Source organism: Thermobia domestica, chromosome 3 (assembly GCF_964235325.1).
Source record: "Thermobia domestica chromosome 3, izTheDome1.hap1.1, whole genome shotgun sequence".
Classification (NCBI taxonomy): domain Eukaryota; kingdom Metazoa; phylum Arthropoda; class Insecta; order Zygentoma; family Lepismatidae; genus Thermobia; species Thermobia domestica.
The window spans coordinates 268072473-268086899 of record NC_137456.1 but is presented as its reverse complement, the minus strand read 5'-3'; the positions used below and the strand labels follow the sequence as shown (position 1 = coordinate 268086899).

At 35.6% G+C, this 14427-nt stretch overlaps 1 protein-coding gene across 1 annotated transcript in view; it reads left to right on the top strand.

The window, feature by feature from the left end:
• The first annotated feature begins 742 nt into the window (after positions 1-742).
• The window catches only part of LOC145681646 (uncharacterized), a 168427-nt gene continuing 154742 nt past the window's right edge, over positions 743-14427 (top strand). The window contains exon 1 of the mRNA XM_081753268.1: positions 743-815. The gene's annotated coding sequence lies outside the window, so the exon portion shown is untranslated. The remainder of the gene's footprint in view (positions 816-14427) is intronic.

Here is a 14427-nt window from a genome sequence, read left to right as displayed (position 1 = left end):
AAAGAAACTATTGAATACAAGACAAAAATGACATCAGTGCTGATGTTATTTTAATCAAATAGTCTTGAATGGTCTTGAACAAGATTTTTATTCATGCTTTCTTGGATCGTGTAGAATGACCAAAAGAAATGTTATCCGACCTCATAGAGTACTAGTAATTGTTCCACCTCTACCTCTGACTTTGAGGGTTAATACAGTTTTATAAATGGGGCGGCAGGGGCTCATTGGATGAATGCACAAACAAGTCAACAACAAATTATGTTAATGTTTGCCAAACGTCATGTATATGGTTATTAACTTATCTTTCACTTTGGTTATTTCCTATCTTTATTATATTTCCCGTCAACAAATACATTATAGTTGGTGAGCAGCGTGGTGCTTAAACATGAAAAGAAAGATTTCATATATTTTGCAATTGTATTATGTAGATAAAAATTAATATTTTATACTCCTCTCTTTCTTTCCAACCGCACAATCACTAGTGTTTGCAAAGTGGTTTACGTTTCTAATATATTCCATACGTATTTAAGGAAATAAAAACATTATAGTCTACTCAGAATCATATAGAAAATAAAGTTTTTCCTGAAGAAATATTAAGTACACGGTTTTAAAATTAAAATTTCTAAACAGGAATCATTGTTTTAGGTGATTGGACCTCGTTCTGTATCTAAAGATACAAAAACTCTTAAAGGTTAGGAGAAAAGAAGAAAAAAGATCTTCATTCATCTTGTGTGTCCTCTCCTCAGAAGTACTTTTAATTTGTTACTTGGAACTATAATTATCATTTTGTATTTACTGTTCTCGGAATTACTTCCGTAAGACCACCCTCAGGTTTAAGTTTTACTTTCTGGTAGTACTTGTTTTAGCGACTCAATTTACAGGTAAACGCATTTAGAAAAAGTTGACGAAATTAGTTGTGGTCAATTATATTTTTTAATGGAGAAATAAGTCATTCTTATCTACACTTTGTAATAAAATAGCTTATATGGGATACATTATATATCGGGTATTGCAAAATAAGTGTTACAACTCTTGGCAGGAGACTCCTGCCACTAAGACAAGAAAAAGGTTCTCTTGAACTTTCGGCTATCGGACATAGTTTGGGATCTGGGATATAGTATACGTAAAGCCGCGTCAGTTCCCGAAGGAGCTGGACGCTCATACTTTCAGGGATTATTCATTGAGTATCTACGAACCTACCAAGGGGGTAAAAAAGCGACTTTGATTTACTTATCGACTGATACGAAAATAAAACAGAAGGTACCTGTACTTCATATCTGCATCTGTAGTGCCCTTGTACTTTATCTATGACTATGTGTGTGTAAGGGGGTGGGAAATTTAACGCATATCGCATGTCTTGTGCAAATGGATACTACTTACTATTGCACTACGTAGAAAATTTATGATATTTCATGTAGAAGTGGTAATAGAACACAGAAGAAACGCAGATCACGACGTTCTCATGTATACTATTACCCGGATCTATAACGTACCGGCAGCGTGAGAAAATGACTTTTGGACGCCAATATTTCGGAAACTATCCAACGTAAAGAGGGCGGGTAAAAAATTCACTGAAAAAGTCATACCTGCTGTATTGAATTTTGCATGTTTCGCAATCCTACCATGCACGCGCAAGGGATTCCCCAAAGGAACGTAGAGACTCTCTCATAATCTGCCAAATAGAAATTGGTCTAAATGGATATGAATTGATAGGGTTTTTACCAGGTAACAACAATTCGTTTGTATTAAGTCGATATCTGCAACACATACAAAATGGAGGACACCTTCATGCCCAATGTGTTTGGTGCATAATCGCCAAGTACGGATGCTGGTCAACAGTGACGTTCTGAGTATTAAGGTACCGAATTTGTACTCAAATGCTCTAGAAAGACATCTGGAGTGTCGCTAGAGCACAACACACGAAGCAGGGTGATTCACATGTGTGGAAACACGTACGAAAAATGCCCAGGAAAAACGCAATCATACTAAGTAAACGTGATTTCTAAGCATCAGAAATATAAAGAATAGCATCAATAGCATGAAAGCCATTGCCAATTCAATAATATTCCATCAATCGTATGCAATATGATGTGCGCGGTTGCATACGAATAAGGATGCAACAACTGAGGCCAAGTTGAAATTGTTCAAGGGGACTCACAAAGAACTGGGTGAACTAAATTAATGTCACTAGTGGGATCGCATGATCGATATTGAAATGTGACCAATGTGTGTGTTGATATCAACATGTAGCTATTAGACAAATGTCAACATGTCCCACTACTGCTGGGACAAAGTCTCACGTGCGAAAACTAAGAAAATAACGTTGTACATTCTGCTATTACATTTGGTCCACTTTTTGGTAGAACGTAACTAGAACACGATTGTATCAATATCCCTCTTTGTTTGGGACATTGTCCCACAGTTGACACATGAAAAGAAATCTCTTAATCCATGGTTCAAATTCTGATAGAGCATGAAAATAACAAACTTGTATCATGTCTCATGTCTCACGTACTCGAAATATAGGAAAATACCTTTAGAAATTCGTATCTTACACACAGTGAACATGCCAAGACAAAGACGAAAATGAACCAATTTGGCACATGTACACTACAGCTGGAACACCATACATAAGGAAAATAAAACGACATGAGAAATAGGAAGAAACGTCTTAAAGCTCAGATTGTTTACAGCTGTGCAATAGGAGTAACAAAATGAAACACACAAGCATGTCGGGAGGCTGTACGAGAGCGCTTGCCAAACAAAGTGGGTGTTCCTCAAAGAAATGAATACAGAGAAAGTGAGGCTTCCTCGCGCATCAGGGCTAGAACGCTCGCTTTCGCTCGGGTGGTCGTAGTTTCCAATACTACTGGAAGCCCACGGCCTTAGATTCAAGAACCTAGTAGTTATTTTCCTATTTCTCGCACGTGGGACGGTGTACCAGTAGTAGTGGGACATGCTGGCATTTGTCCATTAGCTAAATGTCGATATCAACACACACATTGGTCACATTTCAATATCGGTCATTCGATCCCAGTAGTGAAATTTATTTAGTAACCAGTTTCTTTGTGAGTCCCCTTGCACAATTTCAAACTGGCCTCAGTTGTTGCATCCTTGTTTGTATGCAACCGTGCACATCATACTGCATCGGATTGATGGAATTTTATTGGTGAATTGGCAATGGCTTTCATGTTCTTAACGCTGATCCTTACATTTCCGACTCTTTGAACTCACGTTTACTGAGTATGAGTGCATTTCTGGTCATCTTTCCTTATGTGTTTCCACACATGTGAATCACCCTGCTTCATGTGTTGTGCTCTACCGACACCCTAGATGTCTTTCTAGAGCATTTGAGTACAAATTCGCTACACTTAATACTGAGAACGTCACTGTTGGCCAGCCTCCGTACCGGGCGATTATGCAACCGTACACAACGGGCATAAAGGTGTCCGCCATTTTGTATTTGTTCCAGATATGGACTTAATACAAACGAACTATTGTTACCTGGTAGAAACCCTATCAATTCGTATCCATTTAGACCAATTTTCATTTGGCAGATTATGAGGGACACCCTACGTTCCTTTGGGGAATCTCTTGCGCGTGCATGGTAGGATTGTGAAACATGCAAAATTTTATACAGCAGGTATGACTTCTTCAGTGAATTTTTTACCCGCCCTCTTTACGTTGGATAGTTTCCGAACTATTGGCGTCCGAAAGTCATTTTCCCACGCTTTCCGCACGTTATAGATCCTAAATTATGTTGGATAGCCGAAAGTTCAAGAGAACATTTTTTCTTCTCTCAGTGTCAGGAGTCACTTCCCAAGAGTTGTAATACTTATTTTGCACACCCGATATATATTGTTTTACAAACATGTTGGCATTCTGCTAGGTGTAAATCTCAGCTACTAATGATTGTTGAAATTTAGATATCTATAAAGTGATAGTTATATGCGAAAACCAGGGAACAAAACTGAAATTTTGTTTTGAAACCTGTCAGCATGGAATTTTATTATCTCGAAAGACACTCTTACAGCCTTAGTGTTTTTTATATGCAGTTTTCCTTTCAGCACATTTCGAAATAATCACTGGAGACGATAATTGTTTCAATAATTTTCTTCTTACTGTCCCCTAAATGATTTGGGCATTTTTTCCGAAGTTGGTCGTCCTGCTACTTTTTGGCTAAAAGAGTAATAATTTGTTTTCTGTACCAAGGTGTAATATTTAATTTACATATTATGCTGAGCGAGTGTGACCGTATGAAGTCGGGCTAATGCCCCGCAGGAAACGTTGTTTCCTCCTTTATTCCTGCTAATGAGAAGTGGAATCTGTTTTCTAGAACCTTGCTGTCATGTTGGTCATGTTCCTTACCGTTACATTGAAAAGTATAAATTTTTCCACGTTTCATTACAGTTACCCTAACAGCACAAGATGTGCTAGGTATGTACCGTTTAGGTGTTCCAGCTAATTTTTAGGTACCCGACACTTTGTATATAAGGTATTCAAGTGGGGAACATGTACTTCAGCTACCTAAAATTTTAGCTGCTTGTTACACCTAATTGATATTTGCGACTATGTACCACAAATGTATTATTTATATATTTGGCTGAGTTTTGCACTGTAATAGTCGTTTGTTCTTATGGCGTCACATGGGACATATATCGTTCATGTTCGAGGTACCTCCTTTACATGCATACTTTTTCAGATACTTATGACAATTAATATCTCCAGTGAAGCACGAATGACCATCAGCTGTTATCATTTGCTCATGCGCAGTAACATGTAACGGTCTCTCGCGGTTTCTGCTCCAATTGCTGTCCTTCTAGTACACAATCGCTTAGAAGAAAACAACAAATGCATAAAATTCGGGAGATGAATTTAGAAGAAAGAAATGACATGACTCATGAACAAAAATCAAGATGAATCTTTAAAACATATGTCAACAGTGAATGATTTACGTAATTCGGGATAAAGAATTGTATTTTTAGATGCCAACTCTCGCCGACCACTTAAAAGTGAATACGAAAGAACTATGAAATAAAGTAAAGAGATGTGTGTTATTTTGTTATAAAATTACCTGGCGAGAGGTTTTTATCAAACCCCAAACTGTCATCGTCGAATATAAGGGGTTACAAGAGCTGATTAGCCAAATTTAAAAGACTCCAAGGATTTATTCCTCTACAAGCGATGTTTTTTCACCGCATCCGTGGTCAATTTAAAAAAGCACCCGCCTGGCAATAAAAGGGTTTCTGGTTCGCAACCCACTCCAGGGTACTTTCTAAAACTTTTTAAAGGATTTTTAGACTCACCTTAAAGTTAACAAATTACGCATAAGTGTGATTTAAAATACTTTGTTATTTTCGCTTACGGTATGGGGAAGAACATACTATGTAAGATACTCAGGTAATTGTCAGGCATGCGCCTAGAGGTGGATACAGACTGTGGCTATCACTTACCATCCATGTGATTTCTCTCTCAGAGTTACATAATAGGGTGCGCCAAGAAAAACCTTTTTATTTTTTTAAGTCGCTATAGCGAGAAAAAGTTGCCTTTGGTACTGATTAAGAAAAAAATTGAAATCGGTTAACATCTTCCGTTCGCGCATCTCAGTCAAAGTTTATCAAAAATGACAAAAATCTTTGTGATTTTTAAATTCCTTTTGTCTTATAAATAAATAATAGTTAATCTATTCCATGATTTATTTTCTGTAATATAAATTGTATTAAGCTGTAAAATATAGTTATTGTACTGTTTAAATTCACATTACTGAAAATTATTTTCCAAAAATACCATCTTCATTTGTATAACATAGTTTGGATTATGTCAGTTAAATGACTGGTTTAAAAACTAAATTAACATTGTAAAACTGTTCATGCAACTTTTTTATTTTTTTAAAATTCTACTTAAAATTTAAATACTTTCATCTGCAATACTTCCCCCATTCGTAAACACACATGACCCAGAACTCACCAGGGTGAGGTGGCTGCAGTTCGAGTTCCACCCACACCCTTCCCAAACAACCATACAATGCATGTATGTTTTACGAATATTTAGTTTATCCTTGATTTTTGTGGATTTTATCACTTGTTTTAGCAATGAGACTTCGCTTTGAAATGATATTTTTGGTTGAAGTGTGGCATAATAGCTCTGGATTGCAGAGTTGCGCTGATATATCCATCTCTTGACTGAGGACCACATACTTTGCCAGTTGCTTCTGTTATCAGTTTTACATGTCTCTCGGCAGCTTGTGTGTATCTAGGGAATCATCTTACAACTTCCCTGTCGGGTATAATGCCACTCTGTATAAGGAGTCTGATTTCATCATCATTTATTCGACGCAACCATGGAGACGATACTTTGCAGGTCGACCAGTCAATCATTTCAGTATAATCCTTAGCACCTTAGTAAAATCCTTAGTAAAATGTGTTCCTCTCAATTACAGACTCTACCATTTGCGGAAGTGTTTCAGGGAGGTATCTTGTAGCCATTGTTTCAAAAAGATATTTCGAACAATCTGAAAAAGAATGGCTTGTTTCATTTTAAACCACAAAGCACTTACGAACGCAATAAAAAAAGTACCAATTCTTTAAGACCTTTTGAGGGATTTTCTGTACTGATGTAGAACCTATGAATTATGTTTGCGGTTGTCAGCCATCTTGAGTGCGACATAGGGTCAGAGTCTCGAAAGGACAAGTCTTTTGGACATTCCAATGCATTTACTGATCTTGAACTATCCTAAAATTACTGCTGGTCTTTGCTGAGAATTGACGGTCTACTTCAGGGATTATGCAGTCAACTCTTTCAAATTTAACTACACGTAATCTTTCACAGCCATTGAGCAGTTGACCGGTCGGCCCACGAAAGGTTTTAGGACCTGTTGTTTCCTCATCAACGTGTTGAAATAAGTGGCGGAGAGGCAACTCATTAAAATGGAGAAGACATACAGCAAACTTCAACGATCTACCTATATGAAGTTCAATTTGCCGAATTACACAATTACTCCATCCTGTATTGGTAACAGTTCCATCACAGCCAACAACATCTAATTCGTCCAAAGAAATGTCAACTTCAGTCAAGTAGGAAATTGTGCTGGAAGCGATATCAGTAGAAGATTCCGATGATGGAGAAAAGTGGCCAATATATATGTCAACCCAGGCTCTTGAATGGTAGTGTAGTGCTCCCCTTTTTGAAGTCTACGAAATAAGTTAGAATGACGTTCTTCAACTACTAAGGTATCATGTTTGCGCCCATCAAACTATAGACCACGACGCAAAGTATCAGGTTTTGCACTGCAAAGATCTCCTGATATGACTTTTCTCTCTCCGTATTTTATTTTTATCGACCACGTGAGAATAGTCCGTGTCTGTCACCATTCCAATACCTTGTAGAACGCTGGAAGCAATTTGCAGCAGTAGCAAGGTCAGGTACACCAAACCTATCACCATTTAGTGCCCTTCTCTTTAGTTTTATTTTCATTTGCCATTCGGACTGGGTTTTGTTTGGGATATCTGGGACGAACTCATCATTTTCACTTTCACAGAAATCGGAAGAGCCAAAACCGTCTTTTTGAAGTCTTGAACTGAAACAATCTGTAGGGTCGTTTTCAAAAATGGTTAGTGAACTCGAAGGCGTATCATTAAAAACATGTTTAAGTTTGTAGTTCCTTCTTCTCAGTCTTGAAGTTAGCCTTTTCGTTTCTTGAAGATCTATTCATCCAATTTTGCCCAAACCATACTTCCTTTGAAAATAGATGAATCGTAACTCAAGGGCAGGTATCTTCTTAGACTTTTCACAGTTGCGATTGGCAGAAATTAAACATTCACACAAACCTTCTGTCTTATCACACGTACAGTTCAAAATGATAGGACATTTGCATGTTGCCACATCAAATATCTACAATGATCTTTGCTTGAAGTCTGCAATCTTCTTTGCAAATATTGGCTTGTTGAAATCACGACTTTACGACTTTCTCAATTAATAGTAACTGTCATGATACGCAACAACAAGCTGCACGATCCTGTACTCAGTAAGGGTAAGAGTAGGCGCTCTATCATTAATGATTTTTTAATTTTTCTTGCTACTATCACAGCAATTTTTGAAAAGCTCACTTTTACATCGTCCGTTTGTAGGTACAATTAAAGTCTTTCGTGAAAACAACACTAAAGTACATCTTCATATGTAGGCAGTTTAGTTAGTGGCAAATTTCTGGGATAAGAATAAAGAGGACACTCAAAGTTTTGCTTCGTAATCATCTTCGAAGCTGCCACTGTAGTGCTACGAAAGATCACCGCACGGAATGTAACAAAAATACTTACCACTGTAATTCAAGATTATAAAGAACAACTAATAGAAATGTAATAACACAGCTAACACTGAAGAGGACTTCTGCACAACGCCAAACTTAATCACTAAGTGAGAAAATGACGAGGTTATGACGGACACGGAATGCGTGTCAAAACTCTCAGTGTTCAGCATTCAGCAACAATACTGGAATACTCTCAGTCAAGCTATATTGCATAAGGGGAGGGGAAGTGGGATTAAATCTCGAAAATTGTCAGAGTGCGGGGATATATTTCCCTGTCAATCTGCTTATTTTTTGAACCAATCATTTAATTCATATGTGCAAAATTACCCCATTAGCAATTGGAAAACATAAAGCAAAACAACATACTGTAATTATTTTTATACTTTACTACAATTTATATTAACGAATATAAGTAATGGAATCGATTAAATATTATTTATTTATAAGACAAAAGAAATTAAAAATCACAAGATTTTCGTCATTTTTGGTAAACTTTAGCGCTAACGGTAGATGTTAAACGATTTCATTTTTTTCTTAATTTTTCTAATCAGTACCAAAGGCAACAAAAATAAGAAGATTTTTACGGCCCACTCTCGTACATAATACACACATTGGGCACATTTCCATGTAGCTGAGGTAACATGATAGGCATATGCCTGCTATTTAATTGTGGTGATAGGGTATTTGCTTACAGCAGTTTCTATAACTTATTTTTTTTATTTATTAAGACATAACTTTTATTTTAATAGATTTTCTGTTAATCACCAGTCATGTTTACAAAACAAATACTTATTACATTTCCATAATTCTACCATGAAGTAACCTTGCGCCAATTAGTTCCCTCTGCTTGTCAAATAGTTAAATGTTTAGAACCGTTTATATAATACATTATCAAGCACACAAACAAACAAATTGTTCATTTCTACGCGGTAAATTTTCAAAATTTTAGTAGAAATGGACGACCACCTTTTAAACTTAACCCATGATTTGCAGTGGGCGACAAGAAAGTATCTCGCCTGGCATAGAGAAAATTCAAAGGGACCACAGGAACTAGTTGTTGAGAAATTACAATTCGTTTACGATTTACGTATAAAAGGACTTCCAGATGTATGGAATAAAAATAACAGTGCAAAAAACGGACAATCACAAGCATGCAGCTTTCAATTAATTTATCCAATATGCGGTAGGCACCCTCTGGAAAGCATGAATGTTATCTAATCGTGTCAGAGCAGAGCTAAGCTGTTTAACCCGCGCGGTAGTGTGAGGTATCCCCGAAGGGAGAAGGCTTATAAATAATTGTGAGTATACGCGTACGCGAGGATAGTGAAAATAAGTTGGTTCTGGCAATTATACAAGTTTCAATAGTACTTGTGATGCTCACTTGTTGATCCGCGAAGGGCAGAGGCAACAACCATCCCTCCCCAAAAGGTATAGTTTTACTTCCAGCATTTCCCTTTGCGAGATACAAATATGACCCTTTCCTTACCATTCCAATCTTTCTGAAAATCCTAGCAAAGTCTAGTCAAAAAATGTGTCACTTAGTAGTATTTAATACAGACACGTTTGAATTGTGAATACTTCTGTCTCTATTTTCTTGAGGAGTTCACCATTTTCCCCAAAGGAGCGTGAATGTGATTCTTTCATTGGACGAAGTACTGTCCGAAGGATTGTAAGATGTCTCTCTCTTTGAACTGAAACATTATATTTTAAAATCGTGTTCTAGAAAAAGAATACGGAAATCGAATTCCAGTCCCGAAACTCTTGTTACATTTATCTTGAATAAAGAGAAATAGAGAATCTTCAGCGCTCCTTACCTCAAAACTCTCTGAATATGAAATGAGAGTTTTCGGTTGGTAGTTTGATTGACATTTATTTACATCGTTTGTCAGATCGATGCTTTACGAAAGGAGGACTAGAGTTTAAAATTAAATCTGAAACACTGTAGTTCGTTCAATGCTCACTCACTGGGAATCAAACAACAGAACCTCATTCATCAAAGATCTAAAGTACATTCGCTAGCTTCTAGATCAACAAAGGAGACGTGACTTTTGGAGTTCAACACGGAAATATTAGGAAGGCAACAATGTTTCATAATGACTTTTAACGCATTTAATCTTTTCTTGTTAAATTACACAAGCTAGTATTGTAATTCGTATTTTAAGAACGAAGTCCTGAGCGAGTAACTGATCTTTGCATAGGTCAAAGGCATAATTAGAAACTTGAAATTCGGACAGTTGACAAGATGTATAACGTAAGGAATCAGTAGGGAAGGAATATTTTGGAAATTCGAACAACGGAAACGTCATGAGGTGGAAATTATGTTAATAAGATAACCTTCTCTACGAATCCCTTAAGAGTAGAGACTTGAAGTTTGGTAATTCGATTTCTCATTTAAAATCATTTGACACGCTTTCAAAGTATTTGATACTTTAGTAAATTTGAGAAAAAAACAAGTCGAAAGAAAAGGTTCGGGAATTGCAATAATAATAATATATCAATATCTGAGCACTATTCAAGGTTAGAGAATTGATATATATATATAATTCTCACTTAAAATAACTCAATGTGCATTTAAGCATTTTTGATATTTTACTAGAAAGGAAAAAAGTGTGGGAATTAATACTACTACTACTAATACTACTACTACTACTACTACTACTACTACTACTACTACTACTACTACTACTACTACTACTACTACTACTAATAATAATAATAATAATAATAATAATAATAATAATAAAGGATGTCCATACCTCATGATCCCTTACGGTTAGAGATCTGAAAGTTGGTAGTTTAATTTTTAAATTAAAATAATTATACATATATTTGAGTGTTTTGTGTTACTTAATGTAGAAGGGAAGGCAAAAACGTTGATAGTAGTTCACTGAAATACATTAAAAGGTGTTTGAATTTTGTGACAGAGTTTTAGCTCATTACAGTTCCTCATGAACGACAGAAGGAAGAACGCGAAAGATTGTGCATCAATAGCACGTACGAGCATTTGCTATATTGTGCCAGGCGATACACCGATCAAATTGGGGGTTGGGGCGAAGCCTGACCTAGTTGAAAGCTAGTAAAATGTAATGTTATTGTTGCTGTAGGTGTAGCTATAATTATACTGTATTTCTAAAAGTTGCCCTTAAGATATTATCTAAAAGAGCCAATTTCCAACGCCCTGTCCCTAGTTTGGTCTAATGCATTGTTCTTTACGTAGTCAATTGTACAATGCAAATATGGTGAATTCGGACTAAATAATCTTTGCTGTGCTCATGGTCTCGATTTCGATTTTTCGTGATGTACATTTGAACGAAAAATGTGGCTCAGATCGCACTATAATAAGTAACTGCACATCTTCTCTACCCCCTATTACATCAAACGTTATGATCAAGCAACAAACCAAAATAGCCTTTGCATAAAATTTTGCAACAACGTTCTTTCTATTCTCACTATCTTCTGTTTAAGAAAAAATACTGAATGTACGAGCAATTAAATTTGTGTTTCTGTAAGATTCATGTTTAAATGCATCTATTTAGTATAGAAAAAACAGTTATACGTATTTTATTCTCTATTGCAATATCGCTTAAAGGTGATAATTTTACAAAATTAAATTTTGATTTGCATTTTTTTTTTCAAATATCTCATATTGTCAAATAATATCACCGTTCAGTATGTTAATTTAAGTATAGTTAGTGTGCAGTAGTGAACGGAAATACCATTTACATTTCTTATCTTCTTTCGTTCATTTTACTGTAGGCATTGCTAATCTTTTGGAGGATTTTCGTCTTTTTTACTATTTATGCATTGTAGTGTCTTATATGAGGCGTATAGTTTCTAAATCCTTCATTTCCTTCATAAAATGTTTCGAGAAAAACAGGAAAAACTGATAACTTAGAGATTATGTGAGATAAAATTTTCTTTTTAGAAATACTTTCCTGGTTTCTGGACATTCATTATAACTACCAAATGATAAAAATCTCTCTCATCGTGAAGGGCATGGATAGGAATACCAGTAAATCTACTTATCTAATTGTTTGAAAACTGGAGATAGCGGATTTAGAAACTATACGCCTAATATTGTGATTCTATATAATTTTAATTCATATTTTAATTTATGTAAAATTTATACTTATTTCGTGCAAGATCCGACAAAATTTTTGTTGAATTTGTTTAAACGAAAGTTTAGTGTTGACATTTTGTTATTACGTTATTTACAGTATTTTATTCAATAAATTGTGCATTTACCTTTGTAGTGATCTTTACGGTCAATGAGCACTGCTACATATAATACTTTTGTAGAATATATATCCACAATTCATTTCTTTGTGTAATTACTGTAGTTTAACTTCAAAGTGTCTCTCTGCGTTCTTGTTAGTAGTACAGTACAACATTTAAATGCACCGGTGATTAGTATCATGTATTAGAAAGTGTATCTATTTCATTCTCCTGTACTTAATCTCAGCCTTTGAGTGAGGAGACCAGTTCCTTCAAGGGAAAAAACATAACATTCTTATTTCAGGGCTAATTCTCAAGATCATGTTCGGGCAATCGCTACTACGGGAAATAATGACGGAGCTATTAAAACGTCCTGGGAGTTCTGATTAGATATTACATTTTTCTTCTCAATTTTTAATTTGCTGAATTATATCATGATATAAACAAATATGAAAGCAATATTTACAGATTGCTCAATTATATTTTGGCCCACTTGGAACACAGGGTGCCATATACTATCAAGTGTCAGTTTATAATTATATATACGTTTGCTATCTATTTTTGCGCAGTGTGAGCCTGTCTTTCTTTCCAACTGTTGCCCCGCTATTTTTATTAAAACTATAAGCAATTATAGCAAATTGTATACAGTGGCGAAGTGTACTATGAGGCTCTGAGGCCGGGCCTACCACGTTTTCTACCGTATATTACTTTAACTTTGATTTCTTATAAAATAAAGTCAATACTTCAATATTTAGATTTTTTCGGTAAAAAAAGTAGTAGGCTGAAAACACTTGGAGACTCTTCTGTCTGAAACTCACCAGCTCGCTACATAGGCTTACGGACTATGCTGCTCAGGGAGCGACGCTATTATCACTAGGCATTACACTCATTGTTGAGAAGGTGGGAAGGCTCGCATCTGGGAGTTTAGTTTTAGCGCTGAAGACATCTTTCAATGCTAATACGTTATTAAATGATTTCATTAACATAGAGCAGAAAGTTTTTCAGTAGAATTATGTATTTCTATTAGCGATATTTTTTTAAAAATATAGGTATATAGGTTTCTCGCAGAAGTTATTCAGAGTAGCTGTTATCTTTTCCTACATGGGGCCTTGTCCAAATTAGCTTGTAAAATGTACGTCTGATACATTAAACACATGTATATGTTTACGAAATTTATCGTACATGATAAAATAATAATATCCGTGTGTAATTTTAGTTAAGATTTACCTTCCATGGAATGAGTAGTGTATTTACTATTTTTCTTTCGAGAGGCCTTGCTTGTTTCGGGGGTCTTTGCCAACTTTATTCCTGGAAATGTGAAAATTCGGCACTACATATAAAACAATAAAAAAATCGTTATAATTTCTGTGAGTCCCTAAGCTCTGAAGCCACCCCATTAAATATGGAACTTAAATATGCATAGAATACAGTATTAAATACCTTGTGTGGATTGAAATGAGGTTACGTCCGAGCATTAACATTTCTAGTGAAGTCATTATATCTTGATCCATTATTTAAATGTAGTATTGTACTTACTTTAAAGTAAAAGAGGCAAGTAACAAACGCTCATCCAAGAAATTTGACAGTTAACTGCAAGAATGTACTTTCTTTTTCTCTCCATCTATTTTAAAACATGCAGGATATGAAAACAGCGAATGAGGAGGAAATTCCCGTCATCTCTTTGCAAATCCAAGAAAGAAGAAAATATGAACTGCACTTCAAAATATTTTTAGTTGAGCTCAATGGGAATATAGTTTATCAAACCTACCCTACTTGTAGAATTACGCTTTGCCACTGATTGCACACTCTTTTATGAAAACGATTGCTATAGTCAATAAAGTACATTCTTCTGTGCAAGTCAGCACATATGATTTGCCGCGGTGACTATGCATAAAGTGGATCTTGACCCC